The sequence below is a fragment of the Equus quagga genome, chromosome 4, assembly GCF_021613505.1.
Source record: "Equus quagga isolate Etosha38 chromosome 4, UCLA_HA_Equagga_1.0, whole genome shotgun sequence".
Classification (NCBI taxonomy): domain Eukaryota; kingdom Metazoa; phylum Chordata; class Mammalia; order Perissodactyla; family Equidae; genus Equus; species Equus quagga.
In genome coordinates, this window is record NC_060270.1 from 3,767,280 (window position 1) to 3,785,675 (window position 18,396).

An 18,396-nucleotide genomic window follows, 5' to 3' on the forward strand; every position below is an offset into this window, starting at 1 on the left:
AGGATCTATCCCCCAAAGTGAGATCAGGCATGAGAGAGAGGGCAAAATCAGCTAGGAGGGGTGATGACTAGAGTCCTGAAGAAAGCTGTCAGCGATCTACGTTCTATACATCCTGGAGAAAACATTTTGGTTTTGGGGGAAGCAGAACAGGAACAATGGAAACTGGAAAAGACACGATTCCATGTCGGTGACAGCTTGAGCCCCATGCACACAACACTAACGAAGCCTTCCTAGGACTCCCCTTCAATTAACCATGGTTGTAAGAGTTTTCCCAACATGTCACTCTCTAGCATAATACTCACTAATCTCATATCCTTCATCTCTTGGACAGAAGGGCTGTGGAAAGGGAGCTTGGACTTTAAGCTGGGTTTAAATCCCAGGTTTGGCCCATGTTAGTTCTGGACCTTGAACAAACGTAATTCCTCTGAGTGTTCAATTCGGCATCCGGAAAATGGGACTAATGGTATTTAGCTCACAGGGTGGCTGTGTAATAAACAGTATAATCTATAAAATCACCTGGCATCTGGCAGGAGCACAGTGAACAGGCGCTCACGTTGAGTGTATCCAGTGGCCTCCACCTTGCCCTTCTTTTCTGCCGTGTCCCTCTGAGTGCTCCTCTCTCTATCTCCGGGTGTCACGGCAGAAGGCTGGGAGAGGTCGGAGGTATGCACAGGCGTGTTCCTGGCGCGCTCTCCAGCACTAGCGGTGTGTCCCGCGTCTTTCTGCTTGACATGTCACTCTCTTATAAATATCCTTTGGTGATGTGAGAATTCCATGTAAGTTTAGGAGTAAATGAGTTTCTTTAATTCTGAGGTTGAGAATAATAGAAACCAAAAACATTATCAAGGTTTTGATGAAAATGGTGCACCATCACCCCTTTACAACATAGCTTTTGTCACTACTTCTGAGAAAAACCCTTGACTCCCCAACAAGTAAAGTTCAATTTGCTATTTCTCCAATCAATTGCATACAAAAATTCCTAAAATTTAAAATGTTTTTCAAAGTCAATAGATGCTTATTAAGATGCTTATCAAACATTCAGAAATGTATAATTTAGAAAGGAAAGTCCCCTCATGAATGCATCCTACAGGGGTAGCTAATGTTCACAGCTTGGGTGTACCCCTTCAGACACTAACATAAGCTGTGTTATAACTATCATTATTATTTCTTTTACTTTTTTATATTTAACAGTAACAGGATCCTACTAGGCAACCTATTTTGCAACTTGCTGTTTAAATTTAGTAGTATCTTGGACATTCTCCCAAGTCATGAGCTACAGGACTTGCTCACGGTTTTAGTGACCATACGGTCCACAGCGCATGTGTGCCCTGTAATTCCAACCCCTCACTGACGGCCATGTCAGTCATTCCAGTGTCTCGCCATCATAAGCAGTATCTAAATGACAACTCTTACACACAACTTTGTACAACTGTGCAAGCACAGCTGTAACAGAAGCTTCTCTCAGTGGAATTTCTGCATCAAAGCACATAAATGTTTATAATGGTAATCATTTTAGCTGAAATATCCTCCAAAAAGGCCTCACCAATTTGTATTCCCACCAACAGCACAGGAAATACCTGTATCTCCACACAGAGTGTTAGTAATCATAATTTTGGCCAATAAGCGAAAGTTATGCATAACTTTAAATTTGGTTAGTGAAGTCAAGCCTCTTTTCAAATTCAGTAGGACGTAAGTTCCATGGCGCAAGACTTACCGTCTGTTTCCTTCACTGAAGTCCACCTACTTCCAACAGTACCCAGCACACAGTGGGCATATGTATTTGTTAAATTGACTAATTTGTTTTATTTTTCTCTTCAGAGAGCTGCTTATTCATGTAGTATGCCTATTTTTTCTATTAAATTCTTGTTTTTTTCTAAGTATTCCTAGTATAGTAAGAAAACTAACCATTTGCCATGTGTTGCAAAAATTTTTCTCAGCTTGTCTTTTTATTTCTTGGTGCATTTTGCCACTTAGAAGCCCTATATTTTTATAAAATCAACCAAAAAGGTATTAACCTTTTTCTTCAAGCTTCCTTCACGCCTAGTTTTTTTCCACCGCAAAATAAAAACAAGAATCACATAGATTTTCTTCTTGTTCTTTCAATGTGGCCTTAAGGGTTTTGTTTTGTTTTGACTTGATATTTCTACCTTGGTCTCTATTGATTGGGGAAAAAAAAAAAAAAAAATGTGGGGCTGGCCCTGTGGCTGAGTGGTTAAGTTTGCGCGCTCTGCTTCGACAGCCCAGGGTTTTGCCAATTGGATCCTGGGCGCGGACATGGCACCGCTGATCAAGCCATGCTGAGGCGACATCCCACATGCCACAACTAGAAGGACTCACAACTAACAATGCACAACTATGTACTGGAGGGCTTTGGGGAGAAACAAAAGGAAAAATAAAAATCTTAAAAAAAAGTGCATTATATAGGATGAAAAGTGCACAGGTAGGGGCTCACCAAGTCAGAGAGTTCAAATTTGTGCTAAACACGGAAGCATTTTCACTTTGGATTTTTTACTCCCTCTTGCCAAACACATAAAAATCTGTTTGCATCTTTTTAAAAAATTACAAAACTTACTTATGCACATTATAAAAAGTTCAAGCTATCAGAAAGAACACCTTTTTCTCGCACTCACAGTCCTGGGGGAAAATCAACACAATGGTTACCTACCTATGCAAATATGTAGCTGGGACCCTGCATTGCACTGGAGATGCTGGAAAAGTTAGGGCTCTGCTTGAAAGATCTAAACTGTCTTTTGCAATAGTTTTCCCACACTGTGGGCAGAGTCATGGCTCTCAGTTAGGATTTAGACTGCTTATGTTCTGTGGCTTATTCTTTTTGGGATGTACATGTTCTTTAAACAATTGCTTATAGGAGATAAAACCCCGAGACAGCTACAAGAGGGTGTTAGCAGGATCTCCTCCCCTAGAGCTGGAAGAACAACAGTACGTAAAAAGGATTAGCTTGGTCAAGCCCAGTCTTATGCCAGATATTGTCTAAAACTGAAAAACCCCAGCCTTGAGAAATGTTAAGGAAAGAAAACTTCTATTTATTCACAATTTATAAGAGGATATTGTAAGAAAGGGGCCTCTTGTCACTATATGGCTATCTCCAGTCCTGGGGTTCACCTCCTCTGATCTGACGTGACTGGCCTGCTGAGAGCACACCCCTGGGAGTAGCTCTCCCCTGCATGAAGTAGACAGTCGCATGTCCATCATGCCAAGAAGGCCTGTGCTTGGACAGGACACGAAAATCGGGAAGGCAGCTGCACTGGGGGTGAGGAAGAAATAGTACTTTACCCTTACTCTGGACAGCGAGTCCACAGGTGCTGAAAGGCCCCAGGGCCCCAGGTGGGGAACCTGGCTCTTGCCTGTCCTTGGGTATGCAGACCACATTGCATGAAACAATGTCATTCTAATTCAAAGAGATTGCACCATCCACAAAAGAAAACCAAACCTAGCACACAGGGCCAGCCGTGTATGTACACTGCCTAGATACTGCGATTTCAGGGGCCTTTAAAGCCTCTGCGTGTTCCAAGGGCTGTCTCCTCCTTCCTGGCCCTCCTCCCCCCACCTTATTAGAATACATCCACAAACAGGCTGAGTCAAATAGGCTTACGTCGTGAAAACATTTCCCCTAAACAATGATCAAAAACACTGTCCCAGAGAGGCTAACACTCTGTAATCCCATGCTCAATTTTGCTTCATTTTTTACCACCTTCCACAGGAATTCAACATTTTTACATAGTTGCAATCGTGTGCCCATAGGATAATGTATCCTGCGTTTTAAAGCAATTAATGTTACACAGGTGAAAAGCCCCTGCCCCAGATAGTTACCTAGTGGGGTGATATCCTGGAAAGCAAGCTGGTTTAGGTCCCAGGTGCTTTCATTTGCATCATGGCTCCAGTCTGGGCCGTATGACCTTGGGCACATTGCTTAACTTCCTGCTTCTGTTTCCTTATATTTAGGGTGCAATCATTCTGGCTTGCAGGATGGGTGAGAGGAACAGATATGCTGCATGGAGGGTAGGTGATTCCCGGTGGCAACGACTGCTAGTTAACATTCTCACTTCCTGAATTGATGGTTTTTGTGACAAGCACTGCCCTGAGAATTCTTCGTCATCATCCATTTTAATCCTCCCAACAGGCCTGAAGATATGTTGTATTATCTCACTTTCCAGGTGACAAAAATGAAGTACGCTGAGGTGAAGTCACTTGCGCAAGGTCACACAGCAGGCCCCTGGAGGAGGCGGAATTGGAACCAGGTTAGGGTGAACAGTGTCTTCTTGGCCACACTGAGCATGAAGCAGCAGAAAGTCACCTAAGAACACTGGGTGGCTTCTCCCCTTAGCACGTGACTTTGCAGTTCCAAAAATCCCGGGAAAGCCAGAGGGGGTGCACTGTACCACTGGTCTAATTCTGAAGACCGTGAACGGGAGAAGGATAATAAGGAACTTAGGGGAAACTAAAAGCACAAAGTAACCTCAAGAAAAATTGGCCCAGATGGACAAATTCCCTAAGCATCTTTCACTACTCTGAAGTCCTAGGAGCCAGCTTTAAAACCCTCTGTCAGGGTTACTTCAACAGCAACTTGTAGAGAGGGAAAAGGCTAGAAATTTTCTGCACCCTCTGGGTTTTGTTGATTAGTAAAGCTGGGAGAACAGCCACTGCTGCCTCCCAGGGCTGTTGTTCAAACTGTCACAAATACAAGAAGGGCCGCCACAGGGGAAGGCCTTGGTTTCAGTGTGACCCCCCGGCCGCTGTGAGCACAGCCAAGGCCGTGGCTCTTCTCTCTGGGTCACTTGATTGGCATGTGATCATGATGCTGGCAGCCCAAGGGCTGGAGCCATTCACTGAAGGTTGCTAGACAATGAATTATTTCACAAACACTGAAATCTAAAAAGTATTCAGAGCCATCCAAGTATGGAGACATTACTAATATATGCTTTTCTCAAGGGAAAGCGACTTCAACAAGAAAAAAAATACACGTCCCACCTTCCTTCTTCTAAAATAACATTCCCTCCAAAAGATAAAAACCTCTAACGCATTTGTCCTTGAAAGGCAGAGCCCAGGAAATGGGGAGCTCTCTGAACACTCCTCCATTTCTGCTAGGGACCATCCGCCCGCGCCGCCTCATGTCACAGGAGGCCCCGCCTCGTGTCACAGGAGTCCCCGCAGCGCCCAGCGAATGTGTTTACTTCTGCCGCCAGCCCTGCGGGGCAGGGGAGACCGGCCGCCTGCCCCTCACTTTCGCCCCTGCACTTTTCCAACCAGACCGGGCGGGATGGGAGTGTCTTCTTGGCTGTGCAACTCGATCCTCCCACCTTGTCCTGAAGCCACCCGCCGCCTCTGCCCGGCCCGCCCCTCGTGGTGATTTTCCTGTCCCGGCCGCCCCGGGAGGGCGCGCGGCTGGAGTCCGCCCAGCCCCAAAGGTAGGGGCTGCGCTCCTGCTCCTGCCCCCGCCCCGGACCGGAGCCCCCGGCCTCCCCGCGCGCTGCGCCTTCCTCGGCGGGCTCCGGGGCGGCGCGGCCCCCGCGCATCCGCGCCGCCGGCGGCAGGAGGAGCCTCCCGCGGCCCCGGGGGCGCTCGGCGCAGTCGCCTGGGGCCGGTCCCGGGCGCCTCGGATTTCGGGCGGCGCTGCGCACCCTGCGCCCGCCAGCTCCGGGACACCGAGTCGCGCCCGCGCCGGCCCGGCCCGCGCCCCGTCCTCCGGTTTCCGCCGGCCCGAGGCTGCGGCGCCGCGGGAGAGCAGCGGCCGGAGCGCGGCGAGCGGAGCGCGGAGCCGGCGCCCCTGCGGGCTTCGCGCCCGGCCTGCGGCACCCCTGCCCCGCGGCTTCGCCTTGCAGGGTGAGGCGGGTGGGGTGCGGGGGCACCGAGTGCCCGGCCCTGGTCGGGGCGGCCTGGGGTCCGTGCCGCGCGGCCCCTGCGCTGGGTCGGGGTGGGGCCCGCCGGGCTGGCCGCCCCTCCGCGCACCCTCCAGCCCCACGGGCGTTGCGCGTGCTCGGCCCCCCGGGCTGGGGGTGGAGGCAGCAGACGGCGGAGCGGGACCCCCGCGCCAGCCCGCGGAGGGCGAGGGGCGCCGGGAACCGGGGACCCGGCTCGGGCACCCGCTTTGCTCTGATCTCCGGGGAGCTGGGGCGCTGGAGGGGCCGAGGAGTGACGGGCTCCTCGCTCTATTGTCTTCTCGTAAAAGGGTCTGGGAGAGCAAGGGCGAGGGATCTGGAAGGTTCTCGTCTTCTACCTTGGGAAAATTTCGGAGAAACCCTTCTTCCCGCCACGGTAGGATCAGATCTAACAAACAAGCACCAGGGGGTGGGAGTGGAGGTGGGGGCGGCGGCAGGACCTGCGGTGTGGCGTGCCCTGAGCGGTCGGGATGAGGGGGCACCAACGGGTCACGCCAAGGCCGCTGGCTGCGGAGCTTCCCTGCGAGCTCAGCCAGCTTCTTGTGTGCTATTTGGCTTAAAAGAAAATGTATAAACTACCATCTCCAGAAACTAAAAAAAACCCCAAAGCTCCTTCCTTGAGGATCTTGAGTAGGAGGGCCGGGGAGGGCGGATCGGGGGGTCTCTGTTCAGAGGGAGTATTGAAAGACTGCGTGGGAGTGAGGATGGGCGCCCGCGTAGCCCGGCCACACCGGCCGCAGACTCTAAACCCAGAGGCACACGTGCGTTAGGAGGGTCCTCCGGCACGGTCAGGGAGTCTTTGCGGGTGACCCCCGCGCCTGGGGGCCCCCGCCCGTGTCCACACTGCTCCTCGGGTCTACGATAAACGGCCGCCTCCACTTGGCTAGTTGCATATTTCACTTTCTGGTCTTCAAGCTTCCTCTCCCAGCTGCGGATCTTGAAACTGTTTTTATTTACACGGAGAGGTTAAATATTTGGAAGAGCTGATCAGGCTGCCAGGTTATTTTCCGTCTGCAGGCATGCTGATTTAACATTTGTAAATCGGATTGTGTTGCTTCGTTTTCGTCTCACCAAGGACCGCTTTTCCTACCAAGACCTGCCGAAGAGACACGCTTAGATTATCTAGTTTGTTGTCTCTGAATAAGACTAATTGCCTCGGAAACACTTTAAATACGTAGTGGCAACTTTGGTTTGTAAGGAGAGAACTTTTCTAGAAACTTTGTATTACCCTGATCTGGCTTCATGTGGAAGAGGAGAGGAGGTCCCCATCCCTTGCCAGTGGGTTCCCTAGGGCAATGTTTTACCATAGTCCCTGAATGTCACAGTCCCTGATGGCACGCTGTCTTGTTAAAACGGTGGAGGAAAATGAGACTGCTCTTTTCACTACGTGTCAGTAGAGATGTTGGAAATATTCAATTTGTTGTTGTGCTCTAAATCAGTGAAAAATCTTTGAGTCTCAGAAAGTGCCATTAAAAGACATAGCATGAAAAAACTTCAGTCTGTCTTTTGTGAAAATTGTAATTCTCAAGTTTTCTCATTCTTTGTGGCAGCCATTTCCTTCTGTTGGAGGTATTTCTGTGTTCCACATCATTTAGAATGTTATGGGAGAGAAGTGAAATAATGCCATGCTTCCTCTCTCTCTCTCTGATAAGCATCATCTGCTAACCATGCAGATTACCAAGGGGCTTCCGTGGAAGTTACGATTCCATCCAGTGATCTAACATGTGTTCTAGGTGATACTTATCAAGGAGGTGAGGAAGCACGAAGGTCCTGTGGCAGCCACTCTGCTCCCCAGTGTGTTCACGTGTGCTAGTTTATTAAATATTCCCAACAACCCTATCAGACAGGAATGTTTAGCCTCACTTTATAATTTAGAAAAGTGAGACTGCTCTAGGTTACATGACTTAGAATGGATCATGTGAGGGTCTGCTTCCCTGGTGTCTTATACCACCCCAGGAGGCCACCGTAGCACACATTCCTCACAGATTCTTCTATTCCTTGTGCTTATCTTTCTCCTTTCCCTTGCACATGCTCAACTTATATATCCCTTGATCATCATATGCTTTCCTAATTGCCCCTCAGGCTGGGCTTCTGAACAGGGAGTCTGTGTACTTTGTCTGCTTTTCTTTCTGACAGCTTCAGACTTTCACCAGTTAGGTATCTTCTATCTTCTCCATGTCTCTGACGTGCCACTTAGCTGTGCTGTGTCTGGCCAAATCCACGAGGTTATGTTATCTCCAATGGGTTGTGTTCCAAAAGTTCTTTTCATCCTGAATATGTTTTTACTGAAGTTCCTACTCATCCTTCTTGCCTGGAAGAAGTCTTCCCAGGGCTCTGTCCCCACCCTAACTAACAGCTGGAAGTAACCTCTCTCCTATCCATCCCGACTACGGTGGGTAACAGCACACATCTCGGGTTCTAAGTGAAGCTTTATGGGTTAAAACTAGCAATGTGTTTGATTTGGAGTGAGCTTGGTGTATGGAATAGAGTGGATACCTTGGACATCACAGCGTCTCAGTAGGAAACTGTATTTATGGTTCCATATCAGGTGTCAGGAGCACCGTTCCCTCACCATGGTGGGGTAGCAGGAGTTTCTTCTCCTGGGGGTGGCTCCCCAGCACTGAATCAGCACTAGTGTCTCCGACCTGCTGAGGAACTTGGCTGCCGTATGGCCGGACTAAGAAGGGATGAGATTCTGGGAGTGGGGTTGTGAGGGTAAAAGAGTAAGGAGCAGTCGGGTCTGAGTCTCTTCCCCGTGTCCATATTTCTTCTTCTTGAAGAGCTTTTGGTCACCCAGGGGGAATGGCCAGCTTGCTGTTTCCTGCCACAACCTTCGGCTTCTGACCAGGGGCTTTCCTCTTCCTGGTCCACTGGGAAGAGAGGGTGGAAAGCACCCAACCCTGAGGAAATTATGTTGTCATAAGCACTGAAAAGCTGAGTGGAAAGGTTCTCTTCTTCCCCGTTTTCTCTTTTCCTCATTACACCTAAGACAAATGCTCAGTTGGCGTTATTTTGTCCAGAAGCATGTGATGCTGGTCTGTGAGGATTCTTTGAATGTCGATTTACTTTTTATCTGGTTGGGAATGGAGATGAGGAGAATGAGACCTCCAGATGACGAGATGGCAAGGAGCTGGAGATTCCATCCGGGGATCAGGGTCCCTCCCACCTTCCTCAGGTTGTGGAAGCACGGCTGTGGGTCACGGTCATGGTGCTGCAGGTGGGGGCAACGAAGGAGCAGAGAGTGGTTTTGCGGTGGATCTGGGGTGACTTTCTGTGTGGTCGTCTTTAAGGTGGGACCTGAGATTCAACCAATATTTACCGAGTATTCACCATGTAACAGGAGATGTTCTAGGTGCTGGGGCGGGGTGGGGGTGGGGCATGCAGCGTTGAACAAAACAGACAGAGCCCCTGCTCTTATAGAGCTTATGTTTTTGTGGAAAATGGAGTCAATAAACAAGACAAATAAATGAAGATAGAATGAATGTTACAAAGACAGTCCAGCGTGGGGGTGTGCTAAAGAGGGGCTGAGGGAAGCCTCTCTAGAGGACCCAGAGGGCTTCTCTGAGGAGGTGATTTTGTATTGAATATAGTTGACATGCAATATTGTATTAGTTTCAGGTGTATGATGTAGTGATTCAACATTTATTTGTGTTACAAAATGATCACCCTGATAAGACTAGCTGCCATCTGTCGTTATATAAAGGTGCTATGATATTGTTGACTGTATTCCCTAGGCTGTACCTTACATCCCCAGGACTCATTTATTTCATGGCTGTAAGTCTGTCCCTCTTATTCCCTTCATCTGTTTCCCCCTTCTTCCCACTCCCTCTTCTCTGGTGACCACCACTTTGTTCTCTGTATCTGTAAGTCTCTTTCTGTTTTGTTTGTTCATTTGTTGTGTTTTTTAGATTCCACATATAAGTGAAATCATAGGGTATTCTTCTTTCTCTGTCTGCATTATTTCAGTTAGCATAATACCCTCTAGATCCATCCATGTTGTCAAAATGGAAGGATTTCATCCTTTTTTATGGCTGAGTAATATTCCATGGTATACATACACCACATCTTCTTTCTCCATTCATCTACTGGTGGATACTTAGTGGCTTCCATATCTTGGCTATTGTAGATATTTCTGCAGTGAACACAGGGGTGACTATATCTTTTCAAATTATTGTTTTCATTTTCCTCGGCCAAATACTCAGAAGTGGTATTCCTGGATCATACGGTAGGTTTATTTTTAGTTTTTTGAGGAACATTCTAAGGAGGTGATATTTGAACCAAGATGGGAATGATGAGAAGGAGCCTGTCAAGCGAAGAGCAAAAAGAGGAGCATTCTAGGCAGAGAGAACAGTGACTGCAAAGGCCCTGAGGCAGGAATGAATTGGGAGTGTTTGGAGGACTTAGAGCCGAAGAAGATTGCAGCGGGGGAGAGAGGAGGAGGTGGAGCTGGTGAGGCAGGCAGGCAGGCGGGCGACAGCATTGGTGAAGCCTTCAAGGCTTAGAAAGGAGTTGGAACTGTGTTTTAATTAGAATGGGATGCCATTGGAGAGTTAAAGACTAACTCAGTCTTCACCGAGTGGGCAATGAGCTTTCCTGTTTGTCTCTCTCTTTCTCTCTCTCACACACATTTTCACTCTCAGTTGGTTTTTCTTCTCCCCATTACTTGGCCATCCCCAGTTTCCTCTTCCTGGTCCTGGGCCAGGGCAACAGAGAAGCAGGGCTCAGAGAACCCTGGACAGTGCTTCTCTCATCCTCTGAAATAAATCCATGTTCTCACTTAGACTCAGCTTCATACAGAAAACTCTCCATCACCAGCCCCGATGTCTCAGCCTCTCTGCAGAATGAATATCTAGTTGTCTCTAAGAAGTCTCTGGATTAGCTGGTGGTATCTGAAACCAGACAGGAAAAATTAGTTATCTAGTCAAATCGATCACAGTTGGTATCTTTTGCAAGATAAGGATCATCGCAAGAGGCAACATTCTCAGTAACACAGAGGCCTCGCCTCTCTGAGCTCTGGCTCCCTCTCCCAGCCTGCGTCTGTGCAGGCTGCTGTGGGAGCTCGTGCTCTCGTTAGAGTGGGTTTCAGCGGAAATGTGTAGGTCGCTTGTCATATTAGAAATTTCATTTCTGTTGGTGCTGTGGAGGATCTTGGCAGTCTTCAAGTAGCGCTTGAATCTTGCAAGCTTAGGTCCAAGTTGATATCTCCTGGTAGCGCCGGTTTATCTGAAACGGACTGTTTTTATCAGGTATCCTTTGATTTCAGGGCAGCTCGGTACTCTCTGGGGAGGCCAGGTACACTCCTTAGAGAGAAAATTGTTTTTGAGATTCTTTAGCCAGATGCCCTGCTCATTTATTAACTTACACTTAATGTAACTAAATAACTCGCTTTCGGTTTTTTGTGCCTGTTTCTTCCTGCTTGATAAGATCTGGAGCACGTTTCTATTTGAGAGGGCACTGCCTGTGTCTCATCTTGTTCTTCTGTGTCCTCTGTACCTGGTGCGCTGTCCAGAACATTGCAGATGGAGCAAACATCTGCCAAATGACTCGTTCAGTGTCCGTGGATTAACCCACCGTGTTAATACGTTTGCTCAGCTGTAACATCTTTGCAACTAACTGTGAGGATTATCCATTTGTCATCTCAACAACTCTACCCCCTGGAGAAACCAGGTGAAAGATGAGTTCATCCCTGTGTGTTTGTGCATGTTAATTAAGCCTCTGGTTTAGGAAAGTTTTTTTCCTAAAAATATTATAGTGTACATTTGCTGAGAAGTAAAATACCTTGTATAAAAACGAGACAAGTAAAAGGTACATAAATGTCATCAGATGGATATTCTTGAATTCACTTTCATGTACAGTAAGCTGTCAGTACAGTTTCCTAAATCATAATTTATGATTGTTTGAGTTGAGCTAGTCAGACTTGTGGTTATATTACTGAGGAAACAAGTATGTCAAGAAATGAAAAAATCATTTCTCTCTTTAATAGTGCAATGTCTGGGGGGGGAAGGGGCACATGTGCACGCCGATGGATGGAAATTAGACTTTGGGTGGGGAACACAATGTAATACACGCAGAAGTCGAAATATAATGGCGTACACTTGAAATTTATCTAATGTTATAAACGAATGTAACCTCTATAAAAAGTTACTTAAATTGTGCAACATCTTTACTCCATGATTGCACCCACTGCAGTAGGCAGAGATTTGTGTTGCTTAAGTTCCAACACTTATTATGATATTTCTTAGGTTTTTATTAGATATCATTTAACCTGGTTTGAGACACAAACAAGTGCCTGGGGATGAAAGCTCTTGTCGCAAGAGTGCCAGACCTGGAGGAGTAGGGGAGCAGGCCTGGCCCAGGGGGCTGGGGTGGGTGCAGAAGAGAGGTCAGCCTAGCTCTGGCTGAGACGCATAGTGACAAAGAATGAGTCTTCAGAGGCTTTCTCTTGGTTGATAGAGATATTCTGTATTCATATTTTGAAAATTCTAAATATTTAAACGTTCTGCCTTTTAGATTTGTATTTTCCTGTCCTGCAAGAACCTGATGCTCTATGAACACGGCCTTCTTGTCTTTGAGCTGATTTCACGGAGTCCCCTCTCCCAACCCCATCAGATTCTAGTCCTCAGAGAGGTTATCGCCCCACTGTTTCTGACAGCTTGCGGGAGTTTCCTTTTAGGAAATGTTCTACTGCAAATGTTTAGGCCAGCACCACAGAAGGTGCTGCTTTTATTAAAATAATAAAATAAAATATAAAACAAAAATAATTAAAAAATATAATAAATGAAATAAAATTAAATTAAGTGCTTTTATTAAGCTCTGTACAACCCTTTAGTATGTAAGAGTCCTTCAAGAGTTAAGGGATAGAGGAGACAGAGGTGAGGGAACATGTACATTTTCTCTGTTTACCGCAGAGCCAGAGAATAAAAAGAGATCAGATTGATTGTTTAAAAATTCCTTGACTCTTGTTTATGGGCAATATAAAGTTAATATAAAGTATAGATAATATAATAATACTTAGATGCAATATAAAATTATAAAACTGCATTTAAAAATTGGAAAATGAGTTATCCAGTTGCCTTTAGATGAGAGCAACAGGATGATGACCCAGGCCTTCAACCATGAAGGGGTTTTCAACTGCTTTCCAGCAACGGCGATTAAAGTTATAATTTTACTTAAATGATAGATTCTGAAAGTGAGAGGAACTTTCTGTTGTGAATGTAAATGATCTTTGTGAGATAAAGGACACTGCTGTCAAAAGACTTCTGATATTTGGAGTCAGTATTTCAGGTCAATGTGAAAGTAAATTAGCTAATCTCTCTTGTTTGACCCCCACTTTGCTACAGACAGATGGGAAGTAACTGTTTTCTTTCCTAAGCAGGATGTTAAGAGATATGTCTACTTTCTGATCATGAAGTACCTGTCACTGTTTTCCAGATGCTGAATTTTGGGGAGGACAGATCTCGCCCACTTATAGCAAAAAAACTTTTTACAGATGTGGTGGGGAGAGCTCTCTGCTTTCACCATAAAATAGTATAATTATATTTTTATAAAAATTTTCTACCCAAGCTGTCCACCTGTGACCACCAATATTCTTGTCCATGCACCTTTTATAATAATTTGCCTCAAGCTTGATTTTCATTATGGAAATTTTTCTCCTATTCAAAAATCCAGAGAATTTCTCTCTGGTTTTGAAGTTTTCTGCCATCTCTCGTGCTAACTTCCTTTTTCCTGTCCCGTTGCATCTGCAGCCACTGCCAGCCTCTGGGCTTCAGCATCCATTCTTTCGACACTTAGTCCTCAGTCCTCTCTTCTTCTGCTCGGCATCCCACCATCCCAGCCAGATGATACCTGTGCTCGGTTTCCAGCTTCGTGGCTTACCCCTGCAGGACTCTGAACAAGTTGCCTAACTGCTCTGAGCATCACTTTCCTTATCTCTAAATCTGAAATAATGTCCACATCACAGTTCTTATGATAATTAAAAAGAGAACACATATAAATAGTTCAGCAGAGTTTCTGCCAAATATCAAACATTTAATCAATGTTAGATGCTATTATTGCTATAACGCTATTATTATAGCATTATCGTAGCTCTTTTCTTCTTCATGTAGTTAAAATTAACTTTCTCCAGAAAATCTTTCTGTTTGACCGTATCTAGCTCTAATCTTTTCTGGAGTCTGTTTCCTCCTTAGCACTGACTTCACTTTGGACTCGATTAATCTACTCATGTTGTATTTCTTTAATTATTCAGTGAACAGCAACACATATTTGGGCCTCTCTCCTGTGCCAGGCACTATGCTATTTATAGTATAGGGGGCCACAGAGGAAGGATGTGTGCGTGTGTGTGTGTCTGCATGCGTGCGCATGTGCACGTGGGCTTTTAGTGGAGATGGGGATGAAAATTTGTTGGTTGAACAGCACTATGAGTTTTTCAGAATGAATTAGGATGAGGAAGCAAAAAATATTCTCTTCAGTTGTCCATTAAACAACTTAACATCTTTTAGTTTGAGTTTTTAAAATATAGTTTAAAAAATATGAGAGTTATAGTTATCCCTATTCTTGGAACAGCTTTCCATGCGCTTCCTTTCTGAGAGCTCTTCTTTCCTCATCCAAACGCAGGGTGGTGGTAGAAAGGGAGCCCTCCTGGAAGAGCGGAATCTCAACAGATGATTCTAATGTGTGCCGGGGGTCGGGGGAAGGTTGGAGGCTAAGCGGGGCTCCAAGCAGCAGAACAGCATGATCAAGGCACTGAGGCGTGAAACAGCTCAAGTATGATGGAGAACTGCTCTTAGAACATAATGTTCAAAGTCAAGCATTTCAGATGACGACACAGGAGAGAATTAGGTGTCAGCTTGATCAGACTCTATCTATGGCCTAGATGTTTACATCTCCCGCTAAGGCTGCGCACGTGGGGCTGGAGGTCCATATGGACAATTTATAGCAGGCAGATTCTGCCCATTGCTTCTGCAGTTGGACTTGGATTCTACTTGTGGCATGGAAGACATCTCTTCCATTTGCTGTTTTCATAAGAAAATGTGAAACGTTAATTATGGTAATACATAATTGATGTTAGAGCTTTCATTTTTTAATAGCCCCAGTGTTAAACATAGAAATGTTAAATATCACTTGAGACTTCTAAAGCCTGGGATTCTATATGAAATTTGAGAGTAGAGCTGGGCTTCAACAGGACAGACATCCAAGGAAAACAGTCAGGAGAAGCCCTGCAGATTCATAGCCTGGGAGCTTTTGGTGCCTCCCTAGGACATTTTACACATTAGAAAGCCAAGTGCTTCTGTTCTCAGCTTTATCTTCTGTAATTATGTGTTGGATAATTTGTATGTAAAGTTTTGATCAGTATTTGATTTTTATTTCTTTGTTTGCTTTGCAATTAAATTTTGGCTTCCTTCCCCTCTCCACTCCCATTTTTAAGGCATCATTCATTGTTTATTATGTCAATATGTTATTCAGAGCTTATGCAATATCGGACATTGAATGTCTGAATTATATTTGATTCTAGAAAATCTTATACGATTTTACTCCAAAAATATGTTTGCTACTAAGTTTGAGTTGTGTCCAGTATATTTTAGCTCTCTCTTTTTTTTTAACTCTCTCTTGCTTGGAAATTAAGCAATAGGATCCAAAATACTCTAACCACAAGAACTTGCAATTCCCAGAGAAGAATTAGAGGTGAAAGAAAAACACTGGAACTTACTGGAAATGTAATTAGCCTGAAAATGGAATGTGTGGGAGAGGTCTGCATGCAGGCTAGGAAAACAGAGGGCAAAGCAAAAGTGTCTTAATATGCTCCCAGCAGAGCTGAGGTGGGAATGTTCCCTCCATGTGGGTCTGTGCTTATCAAACAACTTTTAGCACTCGTGGATTTGCTAATCTGCCAGTTCAAATATATAGACTGCTTGGCATTCCCATTTTTCTCATTATAAGTGAATTGCTTTGGCATTTCCAGTTACACACCAGCCTCCTAGGAGTTGAACATCTCAGGTGAACTGACTGCTCAAGGGTCTGGACCAGTAGGGCTGAGTGGCCAGCTCTTGGATTGCGGCTCCTCCCAGGTAGTGGTCCTCCTTGAGGTTCTACCTAGGATTCCAAGACCTCTATTTCCTGGACAGCTCCATCGTCTCTAATGTCTTTTAAAGTGGAGTTTTCATGGAAATATGTCAGATATGCAGAGGACTACACAAACCATGTAAGTGTGGTTGGACACATTTCTCCCAGTGAACACACCCGTGTAACCTGCCTCCAGATGAAGAACTAGAGTATCTGCTGCCCCAGGAGTGCACACGTGCTCCACCCAGTCATGGGTCCCTCCTTAAATGTAGCCACTGTTCTGACTTTCACCACCACAGAGTAATTTTGTTTTCTGTTTCTCTTTAACTTGAATTAGCACCCAGGTATTCTGAGTGGCTCTGGAGCATGAGTTCTTCTGGCTAAGGGTGAGGACTGGGCACCCCAAGAAGGATATTTTAGGTTAGATTGTGTCCCCCAAAAAGATATGTTGAAATCCTAACCCCCAGTACTCCAGGATGTGACGTTATTTGGAGATAGCATCATTGCAGATGTAATCAATTAAGATGAAGTCATGCTGGAGTAGGGTGGGCTCTCATCCGATATGACTGGTGTCCTTATCAGAAGCATCCATGTGAAGACAGGGTCACAGGGAGAACACTGTGCAAAGATGGTGGGCTGGAGTGGTGCATCTGCAAGCCAAGGAATGCCAAGGAGTGCCAGCAAACCACCAGAATGTAGAAAGAAGCAAGGCAGGATCCTCCGTGTCAGGTTTCCGTGGGAGCAGGGCTCTGCCGACACCTTGATTCTGGACTTCTAGCCTCCAGACTGTGAGACAGTACCCTTCTGTTGTCGTAAGGCCCCCCGTTTGTGGTGCTTTGTTCTTGCAGCCCTGGGAAATGAATGTAGAGGGTCTGCGGGGGGCCTGCTGCCCTGGCCTCTCCCTCTGCATCCCCAGGTGGTCCTGGAATTGCCCTGGCTACACCCTGTCCAAGCGGCTCCCATCTGGACTGGCTCACAGAGCGCCCTCTCTTGCCCCTGGCTGATCCATATCTGTGATGTGCCCTGTAGGAAGATAGAGGTTCCATTACCATTTTGTGGCTTTTTCTTTATTTCTTCACTGCTCTTCACTAGCGTTTTCAGACTCAGCCAGTTTGGCCTCCTGACACATCCCAGACCGACCTTGCCCATCAGCCCTCCGAGTCGTCCCCTCATCGCCCACCTGGGCCTCTGCTGAGGCATCCTCACCCATCCTCTAAGACCCACACTGGGGCCACATCCTCCGTGCAGCTTTCCCAAGTTCCTCTGGTCCAGAATCATCTTTGACAGGGAAAAAAAAGTCAAACTTTATTTTTTAAATGAAATCCGTATTTTCAAATGGTATGGCTTGTTGTGAATAAAGGTTTCGTTTTGCTGTACTTAGGCATGTCAGAGATCAGTTGAGAACATGAAAAAGCCCTCGGATCAAACAGCAGCCCAACAATTAGGCCTGTTGGTAATGAGAAACTATGCAGAGCAGATGAGACGACCGAGTTCTTTCTTCAGCAAAGATTGGTTTTAAACTGCCTCACAACGCACCTGTGTTTTATTCCGGGCTGAGTTTCTGGTGTTAGGAGACACAAGGACCGCACTGTTATGAAGTCCCCAGGGTGACTCCACAGCTTCAGGCCACTTCCTGCCCTCTTCTCCTGTGGCCTTGCTTTGGGACCGAGGGCCTCACTGGTGGCTTTGTCTTAAATGCTCTTTGCGTGGCCATGTCCCTTAGCCTCCTGTGTCTGTAGGCTGGAGCAGCTGCTGCGGGCCTGTGCGCTGCTGACCTGTCCCGTGCTTTCCGTAAGAAGCCATTGCTTACTGCCGGTCACTATGGTGAGCTTTATGTAGTCCTAGTTTTGGTTTCTGTTCTATGTGATTCCTTATTCTCTTGCTAAACCTCTTTCAACTTCTCCTTCCTGCTGTTTATACTATATATTTTTCCCTTTGAGGGAGAATGCAAAAAAAAATTGCATGTTTAAGCTAATCCTATATTCTGTATAACATACATATTGTGTAATTGGAAAATGATAATATAATGTACTTTGAACCTGTAGTTGAGAGGTTAGAGTGAGGCAAAAGGTTATGCTTGGTGTGTTTCATTGTCTGTATTTCGATGTGTGGCTCTGTGCACTTGCCTCTGTACCTGTCTGCTCTCAGCTCAGACAGTCCCTGCACCCTGAGATCTTGTGTCATCTGATAGATGGGTAATGCCTTTCTGTGTAGGATGGATGGATGGACAGATGGATGAGTGGATGATGGAGCTGCTCCATCTGCTTGGCCAGTTCTTTCACTGAACTCCTGGTAGGGTAAATTTCCGTTGAGTTCAGGGCTGCTTCCTGAAGCCTGGGAGGGTTTCCCTAGGTCCAAGAGGATTTCTTGGGCTGGAAGCCAGGGATCTAGAAGAAGGGATATCTCCTTGGCTTGCCTATGGAATGTGCTCCAACAGTTG

General features: G+C 46.1%; 1 protein-coding gene across 6 annotated transcripts in view; it reads left to right on the plus strand.

Moving 5' to 3' along the window:
- The first annotated feature begins 5,204 nt into the window (after positions 1–5,204).
- Positions 5,205–18,396, plus strand: part of ST3GAL6 (ST3 beta-galactoside alpha-2,3-sialyltransferase 6) — a 59,723-nt gene continuing 46,531 nt past the window's right edge. For 2 of the 6 annotated variants that reach the window (XR_006888228.1, XM_046658584.1), the window contains exon 1: positions 5,205–5,426. The gene's annotated coding sequence lies outside the window, so the exon portion shown is untranslated. Of the gene's footprint in view, positions 5,427–5,524; positions 5,842–18,396 lie in introns of those variants that run through there. The other 4 variants (XM_046658579.1, XM_046658581.1, XM_046658576.1 and 1 more) reach the window with 3 other exon arrangements.